This window comes from Lactuca saligna, chromosome 1 (assembly GCF_052625555.1).
Source record: "Lactuca saligna cultivar CGN05327 chromosome 1, ASM5262555v1, whole genome shotgun sequence".
In the NCBI taxonomy this organism is placed as follows: Eukaryota; Viridiplantae; Streptophyta; class Magnoliopsida; order Asterales; family Asteraceae; genus Lactuca; species Lactuca saligna.
Genome location: NC_136417.1, coordinates 159,237,099 through 159,250,810, shown reverse-complemented (window position 1 = coordinate 159,250,810; position 13,712 = coordinate 159,237,099).

Sequence of the window (13,712 nt, the reverse complement as noted above, 5' to 3'; positions counted from 1 at the left end):
AAGTCACTTTACACTGAGAGATTTAAAGAGATGTAGATCACTAGTGTAAATAAATGTAAGTTCTGTTTATGCTTATGTTCCTGTATTGACGATGACATCCCAAACGTTTTAATATGAATAAAGTACGTTTCTTCGGAAATGTTTTAATAATGTATTTATCATGTTTTTCTGGGAACAAATTCCGCAACATTTTTATTAAAAGAAGAACTCTGATTTTTATAAAGCATAAACAAAATCGGTCTTTTCTGGCCGTGAAAATGGGGATGTCACAAAACAAAAAAACACTCATCAAAAAAGATAAAACCCTAAATACAGTATAAAACCTAATAAATTAAAAAAAAATCTTGAAAAACGAACAAATATGAGATGATTTCGTTATAAAATCTTCGTATTTACTTATAACATAAAAATTTTTAAAAACTATAACTGGATTAAACTGTGAATAAAACATTTTATAGATTTGAATGTAAAAATAATTTTAAGTTGACATCTTAATAATGATTTTAAACTATGAATTTCAAATTTTATAATGTCAAAATATATATATATATATATATATATATATATATATATATATATATATATATATATATATATATATATATATATATATATATATATATATATATATATATGATTTTATAGATTTATAAATTTAAAATAATGATTTTCAACTTTGAATGATATAATGATTTAAACTATGATTATTGAATATAAAATATATATAATCTTTTAAACTGTGATACATCATAAATGATAATGTTAAGATTACAAAATATGAAATTACAATTTTAAGTTTACCTATATATCACATATAAAGAAATTTAAATTTTACTAAAATGTGAATTTATTGAAATTTTAAACTGTGAATTTACCTTAGTGTATATAAAATATCACATATTTGATATTAAGTTATATATATATATATATATATATATATATATATATATATATATATATATATATATATATAATACATTATCTAACTAACGAATGATTTAATGTTAAAATGTGAAAACAAAAGAAAAGAAGATAAAGAAAATGATCTAAAGAAAATACAAAAAGAGTTATAACAAAAGCATTGCTAAGGAAACAATCAACAAGAGCTCTTCAAATACAATATCCAAAGCAATCAAATGATAAAGAAATCATACATTTATGAAAAAAAATTAAATTTTGTTTCTTATTCTTATAAAACATAAAATTTTAGTTTTCTATTTATTATATTTTCAATAATGGAAAAAGCTTTTGATGAAAAAATCAAAACAAAAAGGTAAAATATGTTCAAGATACAACAATAAAAACAATATCACAAACAACTAACAATATACATCAACAGTACAATATAAAGTTTCATAATTATATTTTATTAATTAAACTGTGAATTATTGTGCATGTGATTTTATAACTCAACGACAACAAGATTTCTATCTTTTTATGAAAATGTAATATCTAAATTCTAAAAACATATCCTACCCAAAATATCAAACTATGGGATGGATAAAATTTATCGTCCACCAGTTGTCACACCATTCTTGATTCCAAAAGATAACAACATGAACCACACAAGTAATTATTAATTCTTTTTAAAATTATATAAAATAAAAGATAAATCCATAATTGCTTTTTACAATTATTATATTACAAATGTTGTCCAATATTTTCAGCCTTCAATAGACATCTTGTAATATTTTTAAATTATATACAATTAAAAAATAAATACGCTATTACCAGTATGGATTCTGCATATCGAATAATACTCATCTCGATATCAATATTAAAAAATAATGAAAGTAAATAACTAAGTAACTAACAAATAAATACCTAATTTTACACAAATTATCTCATACTACCCTAGTTTCGTAAAAAAAATAAAAAATAAAAAATTACCAGCTACGTGTATATATAGGGAAATGTTCAATAGAGAAAGCATAATTATTGGTGAAGGTGAGACCACTATATTTTATGAGACGAGAAATCCTAACCACTCATCTTGTAGAAAAAAAACATTTTTAAAATGCAAATTAATTGAAAATTTTCGGAAAAAAAAATTATATTATTTTCATCATTTTTTTAACCAAAAAAAGTTAATGTTTTTCAAACTATCTATGATTTATTTTAGTACCATATTAGAATATTTTACATATCTGACAAATCTAATAGAATAGTAGAATATCTTAACATTTTAAGAATCTCATTAAAATATTTACAATATAATATTCTATTAGAATATTTCATATATTCTAAAAAACGATAATTTTTATTTATTTAAATTTATTTTTACAATTTTTTAAGTAAATAAAATGAAGAAAATAATAATTAAAAAAGATATTTTTGGATTTTTCTTTTATTTTGCATTTTAAAATTATTTTTAGATTGTGTCTTACGATCTCACCAAATTAACATGGTCTCAAATAAACACACACACACACACACACACACACACACACACACACACATATATATATATATATATATATATATATATATATATATATATATAGTGCTTCAAATGAGAACCAAAAATGATTAAGAACCTAAGAACCAATTAATTAAGGAAAATGTTTGTTAAAACGCAGAATCACATAATTTGTTATTATCATGAAATAGAAGGTTTGCTCTGTATCATATAACCAAAAAAACATGGTGGTAATTCCGAAAATATACAAAACATATTACCGGATTCATTAATTTGCCAGAACACTTTAAAACCCTAATTCAATTCATGACTTTTTAAAAACAACAAAACCCCCTAATTCAATTCACTAGAACACGATCAACGATCATTCAGACAAAATTCAAAAACAACAGAAATCTATTCAATACGATGACAAAAAGACGTAAAACAAGAGAATTTGAAAAAAAACGACCGAGAATTCAACTGATGAAGAAATGACTCAAACACAAAAAACAAAACAAAACAAAAACAAAACACAAACAAAACAAAACAAAAACAAACAAATAAACAAACTATGAACATTTCAACTGAAGAAACTCAAATCACACTGATCAAAACTACGATAGAAAAAGAACAAACTTCGAAGATGATGATTTCAACAGAAGAATCTCAAGCTACAAACAAAACAACACTAATAAAAAAAAAAGGTAAAACCCTAAATACAGTATAAAACCTAAAAAATTCAAAAAACTTGAAAACCAAACACATATTAGATGATTTCGTTATAAAATCTTCGTATTTACTTATAACATAAAAAAAAAATTAAAAACTATAACTAGATTAAACTGTGAATAAAACATTTTATAGATTTGAATGTAAAAATACTTCCAAGTTGACATCTTAATAATGATTTTAAACTATGAATGTTGAATTTTATAATATGAATATATATATATATATATATATATATATATATATATATATATATATATATATATATTAATGATTTTAGAGATTTATAAATTTAAAATAATGATTTGCATGTGTGAAGGATGATAATGATTTAAAACTATGATTATTGAATATTAAATATATATAATCCTTTAAACGGTGATACATGATAAATGATAATGTTAAGATTATAAAATATAAAATTACAATTTTAAGTTTACCTATATATCACATATAAAGAAATCTAAATGTTAATAAAATGTGAATTTGTTGAAATTTTAAATTGTGAATTAACCTTAGTGTATATAAAGTATCATATATTTAATATTAAGTTTTAAATATATAATACATAAACAAACAAATGATTTAATGTTAAAATATGCAGGTGAAAACAAAAGAAAAGAAGATAAAGAAAGTGATCTAAAGAAAATACAAAAAAAGTTATAACAAAAGCATTGATAAGGAAACAAACAACAAGAGCTCTTAAAATACAATATCCAAAGCAATCAAATGATAAAGGTATCATACATTTATGAAAAATATTTAAATTTTGTTTCTTATTCTTAAAAAAACATCAAATTTTATTTTTCTTTTGATTATACTTTCAGATAAGGGAAAATGCTTTTTGATGAAAAAATCAAAACAAAAGGTAAAATATGTTCAAAAGACAACAATACAAACAATATCACAAATACCTAACAACATACATCAACAATACAATATTAAGTTTCTTAATTCTACAATATAAAGTTTCTTAATCCTTGAGCTTCACTTGAATTTCAACTTTCTTTTAGCTTTCTAAGGGCTATTAATCACAATTAACCTCCAACAAATGTATACATGCCCCTGATTTCGACCTAATGTCGATGATTTTATAATTGTGGAAATCTGACCACCACGTTGCGGTTGACCACCACCACGACGTGGTCCTTGTGTTAATCATGTGTCTTCCAAGTTAGCATATGATTCGCGAATATTCCAGTCACCATATCGCGGTTATATCATCATAATGTGGTCTTCAGTCTTCTTCTTTTCTTCTTTTATTTTAGATCCCGTTTCCTTTTTCAAGCTCCTCGAATGCTCTATTTTTGTCAAGACCAAGTCTTTGCCGCTAAAAAAGTAATTTAAACATCTTAAGTATCTTTTGTTCCTTATTAATCATAATTGTAGCTAAAAGTATTAGTAATCTGCATTAAATATGTAGTTAATTATGCACACATCACCGCAATAAGCAGCACAAAGTCTAGCCCAGACCGTAATGACCCATCAATATTCAAATGCATGTATCAAAAGCATGGATCAACAAGAAAGGTTGACGGAAGCTTTACTCTCATGTGGTGACGAACAGATGCAATCCTACATCCTTTACTGTGGTAAGTGAATGTACGTGGTAAGTGAATTACATTATTTATAATCAAAGGCAAACAAATTTAATAGAAGTGAATACGAATTAGATACATAAATTTTGAATTATGATTGTGAACCAAATAAGCCGCCAACTAAACTACATCATCAAAACTCCAAAATAAATTTTGTTTAGCTGGCAGATTCCCCATTCCCATTTTTTACTCCCTCAATTGCAGGCTCGATCACCATTTCTAATATCTTTTTTATTCCATATATCCTTGATTCCATGAATCTCTGTGTTAGCTTTCCTAATCAATTAATCATTGTTCATCATCCTATGCTTCTTAATAAATAAAGGTTTTTCTACCACTTGTCATGTGTTTATTTAATTTATCAAATGTCATTTTATAGTTATTTTGAATTAAATTTTTTTCCCACATTTCATTTAATAAGTTTTTCTTTTTTTTTTTTTAAATTTCATATAATATTTTAATGTAATAATTGCAATAGATATAGTAATGAATGGATATCAATGTATTAATAAATTACCAATTAATTTCAAAATTCTCAAAATTAAAGCTCATTAGATTTCTTGTTTATTTATTAAATTTATTTATTTAAATTTAAAAGATAAAAAATATTTCCATTACAACAATTCATTATTTTTCTTATTTTTTTTTTTTATAAATTCAAAGTTCTCAAACGTTTAGACATTTATATTTAATTTTTTTTAATTAATCCATAAAATACATGAGTCTCACAACTAATTTTCAACATGCTTTTGATTGTGAATCAAAGATTACACGAAATTTGCATTTGGATAAATATCCGGTAACAATTATTTTGTATTATAGACTTATCTACATAACTTAAAATTATCATTTTCTGATTATTGCTTGTGCAGGCATACATGTTGGGTTTATATCAACATAGGTGGATCTTCTAATTTGTAGAAAATAACAATGTACTTTAATGTAAAAATACAGGCAATTTAAATATATTTACCTCTCTTTACCAAAAGGGGAAACACATTCTCTTATTGTCAGTGTAGCCCCTCATCATCAATAAAATTATTAGTTTCTGTAAAAATATGGGCAATTTAAATATATTTACCTCTCTTTACCAAAAGGTGAAACACATTCTCTTATTGTTAGTGTAGCCCCTCCTCATCAATAAAATTATTAGTTTCTGATTAAAACCTACTAAGAACATAGGTGTAACGCATGTAGATCCGGGCTAGTCAATTTAGAGATAATAGGGGTCGAAAACGATTTTTTGACAAAAGATTATTTAGAATAAATAATCTTAACTAAGTTGTAGAATACGTATCAAGGGTTCCGTGCATATAAAGAACGTTGAAATCCGAGTTATAACGAAGAAATTATGGTCCGTCGAAGTTTTTCGGCAAAACCGGCACGACACCGGGAGACGTAAATAGTGAATTTACGATAGAGGACTTTCTATCCTTAGTAATCTAAAAAAAAGTTGTAGAATATGTTAAAACTAAGAGCGTCCATAAAAAGAACGCCCAAATCTGACTTTGTATGAGGAAGTTATGAATTTTCTAACATTTGGCATAGTAGTGCACGACCCGAAATTCGAATTATAGTTCGAGTGGTTTTTGGCCGATGCGACCTAAATGGAAGTTGAAGATCTCATTAATAGGAACTCAGCGGTAAAAAGACAGATGAAAACGGAGTTTGTATGTAGAAGTTATGAATTTTACGCGAACATTTAACAGTATAATTTCCTCATACAGTTAAATTTAAGATCGGTCGAGAATTAGCTGACGGAGTCAAAATGAAAGTTGTAGATCTTATTTTTACCTACACGTGGATATAAATAACATAAAAAACGGAGGTCGTATGTCAAAGCTACGGATTTTAGAAGTTGGAAGTGTGTTGATCGAAAACGGATGATGTGGCACAATCTTGGACATTGCTTTCTCCTCAAGTCTTGCCACTAGATGGTGACATGTGGCACCAAGTTCAGCCATTTTTCACCCTATAAATAGAACCTCTCCCAACCTCATTTTCTTCACACATTTCCCATTCTTTCTTCTCTTTACTCTCTCTCTCTGTCTCTAGAACCTCTCTCTAGCCCCGAAACCCCCCGAAAAGCCTAGGGAACCTCCCTAGCACGAGGCAGAAGTCCCTGAGTGCTTGACGGCTTCGAGAAGAAGAGCTTTTCGGCTCGGGAACGCTGCTCCAAGCAAAACCCGGTTTTCTATAAAACCCGCTGTAAGTGAGCCACACCTACGCTATTTTTAATATAACTTTTATTTAATTATAGTAACGTTATTAGGAACTTATAATAAGTACTTGGGATATTATTATGGGTTATATAAGTATTGTTTAATGCTTATATAACAGTAATAATAGCTAGAATATTAATTAGTCTCGACGAATAATATACTAAACTCTAGTGGTAATAATACTAGGTTTCGTCGAAGGAATTTATTTTTAAGAAGTGAAGCGCTGTCTGAGTTCGGAATCACCACCTTTTCAAGTGAATGCATAGTTATTTTCATCTTACATATAGATATGAAGTATTTAATATAAATTACGTACTATGTGTGCATATTGTCTGAATACTTGCTATCTATGTTGGGTGAAATATTTTTATACACGTTTCAAATGATTTAAACTGTATATGTATTTTATATCTACAAAATGTGTTGGGTAAAACATGGGTAGATGTAATAGTTGTTGTGTGACCAAGTAAAATAATGAGAGGCCTCGATATAGATGTTATTGATGATCCAGTCATCTAGCGCAGTATAGATGACGACCACTGACTATTCTAGACAGTCCAATGGAACACTAGCAGGCTCGCAACCTGTAGGTGTTTATTTGAACTGTGTGCTCACCAGCAGTACTCCATCCCCCACATGGTTGCCTTATTTGACATGAATTGCTGAAGAACTCCCGAAGCATGTGTTGTCACCCCGATGGAAGTCCTTAGTCTAGGTCCCTTGTGTTAGATGTTTTACGGACGTAAAGTGATGATAACGGGAATGGGTAATCGGGTTTGTTTGGTTTGATAAATTTAATAAACTTATGTATTGTGGGTTGAAAACCCTATGTACTCACCAAGTTTCCCAACCTGACCCAATAAGTTTATTTATATCACTGGTATTATAGGAAGTCACATTACACTAAGAGATTAAGGAGATATAAATCACTAGTGATAATGAATGTAAGTTCTGTTTATGCTTATGTTTCTGTATTGACGATGACATCCCAAATGTTTTAACATGAATAAAAATACTTTTCTTTAGAAAGGTTTTGATAACGTATTTATCCTGTTTTACTGGGAATACATTCCACAACATTTTTATTAAAATATGTACTTTGACTTTTATAAAGCATAAACAAAATCGGTCTTTTCTGGCCGCAAAAATGGGGATGTCATAATAGGTCACGCCCCTAGTTAAGAACGAAAGAACATAATTTTATTTACTTATTGTGCATGTGATTTTATAACTCAACAACATCAAGATTTCTATCTTTTTATGAAAATGTAATATCTAAATTCCAAAAACATATCCTATCCAAAATATCAAACTATGGGGATGGATACAATTTATCGTCCACCAATTGTCACACCATTCTTGATTCCAAAAGATAACAACATGAACCACACAAGTAATTATTAATTCTTTTTAAAATTATCTAAAATAAAAGATAAATACATAATTGCTTTTTACAATTATTATATTACAAATGTTGTCTAATAATTTCAGCCTTCAATAGACATCTTTTAATATTTTTAAATTATATATAATTAAAAAATAAATACGTTCACTACTAGAAAAATAGCCTTTTACGACGCGCAATGTGTGTCGTAAACGCTCAAAGTACGTGCAAATGCGTGTCAAGAAAGGCTCTGTCATAATGAGAGACGACACGCTTTTGCGACGATGCACATTTACGATGCGCATTTACGACGCGCGTTTACGACGCACAATGCGTATCAAGGAAGCCCCTGTCATAAAGGAAGGCGATGCGCATTTACGTGTCATGACCTTACGACGCACGTTTACGACACGCATTGCGTATCATTAAATCCCCTGTCATAAATGAAGATGACACTCATTTGTGTGTCATAAACTTCAGCAACCATTTACGATATACCTTCACGACGCATCTTTACGATACTCATTTACACATAATACAAAAATATGGAAACAAATATATACCAAAACAATCAATTTCATGCATAACATCATCTCAAAAATTATAATACATTGGTATAAAGGGGATCCAATTGTACATTGTTATTAAGAGGTTATCCCTAACTATATGACCTAATACTACATTGCTATTAAGGGGCACCTTCTTGTTTCAGATATCATGTCCATATCATAAGCTTTATTTCTCTTTTCTTTTTTAGCAATAGGCGCCATAACAGTTAATGTATATATATCTCCCCCTTCCTTTGTAGCTTGGTCAAGAGCATCATCTCCACCCTACAAAGTAATGAAACAAAAATAATGTAAGAGAGAAACATGTAGTCTAAATGATTCAAAACATGTGAATTTAACATAAAGCAACAAAGACTTAAAACCACTCCTTAGGTCGACCCATCATTGTTGACATCTCACATGTGACTGATTTCCGATAAGGAACTTGCAGACAATATGAAGAAAACACCTGCAATCGTGGTGGATACTACAACTTCATGCATCTAAAAAGAATTGGCAGGTTATTCATATGATCATATGATTCATAATTTCATATCCTCTCTCTCTCAAACAATCTTTCATTCTTCTGAGTTCTGACATTTTGCTTTTTGTATGGAATTGAGGAGAGAACTGTTTGGTAGGTATATAAGAAGGCATAGTCGGAGTAGAAGTAGGAGTAGATAATGATGACAACCGAGTATCCAGAATATGTCGTGTTCCCTGCTTTGGTATCTAGAAGATAAAGTTGATAAGTGAGATTTGTGATCCTGAAGTATATTGGTGATAATGTATGACACAAGAAGAGATGGAAATTGAATGCTTATTAACAAATGAACTACCCTGTAATGACACCATACCATTCATGCGCCATATCATGACTTGGCTATCATCAGCTCCAGAAACAATAAGAGGAAGAGTGGGATGGAATGATGCCTAATTGACTCCACAATCAGACTGTTCGAGTTTGGGACATTGATTTTCCCTCTCCACCAATCGAATGAGAGTACCATCTCCTTGAAAGCTATTGAGTGGCTCGTGACTTAACAAACCAATCAAATTTTAACAAAGGTGATGTTCTAAATGCATCCTTCAATTCGTCCCAATTTCCATACTTGTAAACCATGCAAATATGTAAAAATTTAAAATTTGTTAAGATTAATAGCATACCAATATACTTTTGTTTGTTAGTGTATTATAAAATATAATTAGCATCCTAGTGTTTTTTTTCTTACCATGAATCCATCATATTCTTCATTGTAAAGCTTGCCTTTGTTTTAACCATATTGTATTTTGAGCTCCAGCCATGGGTTTTTGTACCGGTCTAATTTCTTTCCGATTGCTTTCATTATTTCATCTTTACGAGAAATTCTAGCCTCCCTCTTTCAACATTCTTAATAATTTGATCATAATCTGTTACAAACAACACAAAACATCATGCAATATGGACTCAAACTTTAACAAGTAGCAATGTAGCAAGTTAGGACCATGGACATAGTTTATAATTTTATTAAAACTAATTTACCATTTAACTCCTTGTATCTTTCTTTAAACACTGCAGCATATCTTTCAACTTCCTCTTCTGATTTGCCTTCCATTTCAGAAGCAATACTACCCACATCACTCCTACCATACTTCTCACAAGCCCTAATGAAAGTATTGAAGTCTCTCTTACTCTATGTAGAGAATCCCTGGGATCAACAATAATTTGACTGAGCCAGAGGATATCATCAGCAGGGGAAACTGTTTTCTTTTTCAGAGCACCAATGACTCAAAGCACACATTACATATATAAAAAGGTCCTCTTTTTCAGAGCACCAACTCTAACAGTCTCATCTAATGACGCTGAAACAATAAGGTCCTCTTTTCGGATGGAACAAAGCACACATTACATATATAAAAAGTTAAACAAAAGTAGATAATGTGTAAAGTAAAATTGAGATTTTAGGACCTTTTTTGGACTTTTTTTTCAGCAAAAATAATTGCATCAGAGAGGGTGATTTCAACATATGAGAGTGCCAAGAGAGCCTATTTCAACAAAATGGATACTTTTATGAGTGTTTCATAGTAAAATATAGCGTAAGACCTACTTTCAAGTAGTCAAGCACCTTTTTGTTCTACACTGGATCGGTCCAGATTGCATTCTTTTTATTCCTTTTCCTGGAATGAATAAAGAACACATAACTCAAAGAGTGCCTAATCAATTTAGTAGTTTGGTGTTTGCATTTTGATGATTTATCAGATTTTTCCTTGTTGTTACTAAACCAGATAATCATGAGCATCATGGATACATTTAATGCAATTCCTACTAAAGCAGATGATCATGGTGGCATATATGAACACCATCTTCGCTAACTAAAATATATGTTTCTATGAAGTTTGTGCATCTTCAATTTCCCTCTGTAGGAAACAAAATTACCCAAAACTTATATAACAATTGTAGTTAAACACTATATTTTTAACATGTATACCATAAAACATGTACCAAGTAAGAAGGAGCAGTTTCTTCTGGGAGTTCTCCATTTGAATCCCGATGTGCAATGTTAAATGGACAAAAAGTTTGTAGGGGAATTTTCGTCTTTTCATGGTGTCTTGGAAGTGGATAGAGGGGCCTTGAAGAACATCCGATAAAAAGTAGCAGAAAAGAAATCATGGCACAACCTGGAAAAGACTTTTACCAATTTAAAATATTAGTTTGGATTTTGGAAGAAGGTAAACTATGTTTTTTAGGTCAAAACTTTTGATTTTTAAAAACTTCAAATTGATAATAATTTATATGGGTTCTTAAAACAAAAGTTAAGAACAAGTATTGCAATCTAAGAAACTGGTTCAGGATTTGCAAATAGATTTATTCCTAAAATAGTAGATTTGACCTAAATGTTAAAATAGTTTGTATATTATAGCTTCTTGCCGTTTTTTTAATATAAAAATCTGATTGTTTTGTAGCTAAGTAATCAAAAACATCATAATCAATCACTTTTACCCAAATGCTCAGAAGTCAAAACTGATTTAATGTTTCGAATAGTTGCAAAAGCACGATTAAATGGACATCACACATTAATTCTAGAGGAAGATTGTTAGATTGGATAAGCAATTAAGATTGTTAGATTGGATGTTCACCTTTAACTAGAGGAAACCCAATAACAAGCATGAGTGTCATCATCATCAACCACAAGAACCTCTAAATATTTGCTCATGTCTCTCCATAAACCTAAAACAACCCAGTAACAAGCATGAGTGCCATCAGAATCAATAGCAATTGTTGATAATAGGATTGAAAAAACACATATAGTCTTCAAGATTATCAGATGCTTCTACCAGCTCTAACTCTCCATCCTCATAACAAAGAGACTCAGGCTCTGGACTCACATTAGTCTTTTTGACGTAAGAAAATATCAAAAATTTCTAAATGTCAATAAATTCAATCATAATGAAGAATATGGTAATAGTTGTAGATCAAAAATAGGAAAACATACAAGGATTCCTTCAAGATCCTGAGCAGAGTATGCATTCAAAAGCAAGAATATACAGACCATAATATAGATATGCTTCAAGGTGAAGAGTAGTTTGAATCACCAACCTCTCAGAAGACCCATGCTACTGCTATTTTTTGTTCTGATAAGTTGGCATGGGGATGGGTAGGAGGTCCACCTATGGAACCACCATAAACAAAGCCATGAAATACCATTTTCTTTGTCCCCTGATTTCCAGAATTATTGGATGAAGCTGAAGCAGCAACACAGTGACGAAGTAAGGCAGAAGAGGTAGAAGAACGATGGTAAAACCAAAAGGATCAAGATTAAAGACCTAAAAAATCTAAAATTGAGTTCTAAAATAGATATGATTTCAAAAGACAGAAGAAAAGGGATGGGTTGAGGGTCGTAGCTGTCGAGAAGCACTTCGAAAGAAAAAAATACCTTAAATCTATAATTGTCTTACCCAGGTGTAAGAAGTCGAAGGGGGTGACTCAGCGGACCTGTGTCGCCCTTCTTCGCATCATTATCAAACCATGAGCAGCCCTAAAATAAAAAAAAAATAAAAAAAATAAAAATAAAAATAAAAAAAACTAAATTAGCAGACTAAGAAAAAATAACCTCAGCAAATGTTGTACCTGGGATTCAAAAACACAAACCCAATGTTTCATTCTTTAATCTTATGGTATGTTGTGTTGGTGGTATAATGGGGCTTTATTGGTGACGGTGGTTAACCAGAGAGAAGACGAAGGGTGGTGGGTGCCTAGGTGGTTGTCTAACAGGAAGGGGTAGATATATATATATATATATATATATATATATATATATATATATATATAGAGAGAGAGAGAGAGAGAGAGAGAGAAAGTTGTAGTTGACTTGTAGGTGGTTGTCGAATAGTAAGGGGTATATATATATATATATATATATATATATATATATATATATAGAGAGAGAGAGAGAGAGAGACTTGTAGTTGGTCGTGTATTACCTACATCAAATTAAAATCAAAGGAATATTGATTTCATAAGATGACTTTGAAATCACAATATGTATATGTATGTCCACAATTTTGTTGCTAAAACGTGGAGAATCGACCTAGGTATTCCCTGAGTTGTGTTCGAAAAACCATTTGTGGCGGGTAATGGAAGAGATAGAGAGAGAGAGAGAGAGAGAGAGATTTGTTATAGATAGGGCGGGGGGGGGGGGGGGGCGGTGAACGAGATGTTTGATGATATTGATAAGAAGGAGATCGAGCAGAGATCCGATGAGAAGTTTAACAAGTAGTGGAGAAGCAGATCGGAGATGAGAAATGAGGGAGAGGAGATAAAAGAACAAGGCGGGTTTTCAAAATTTTGGG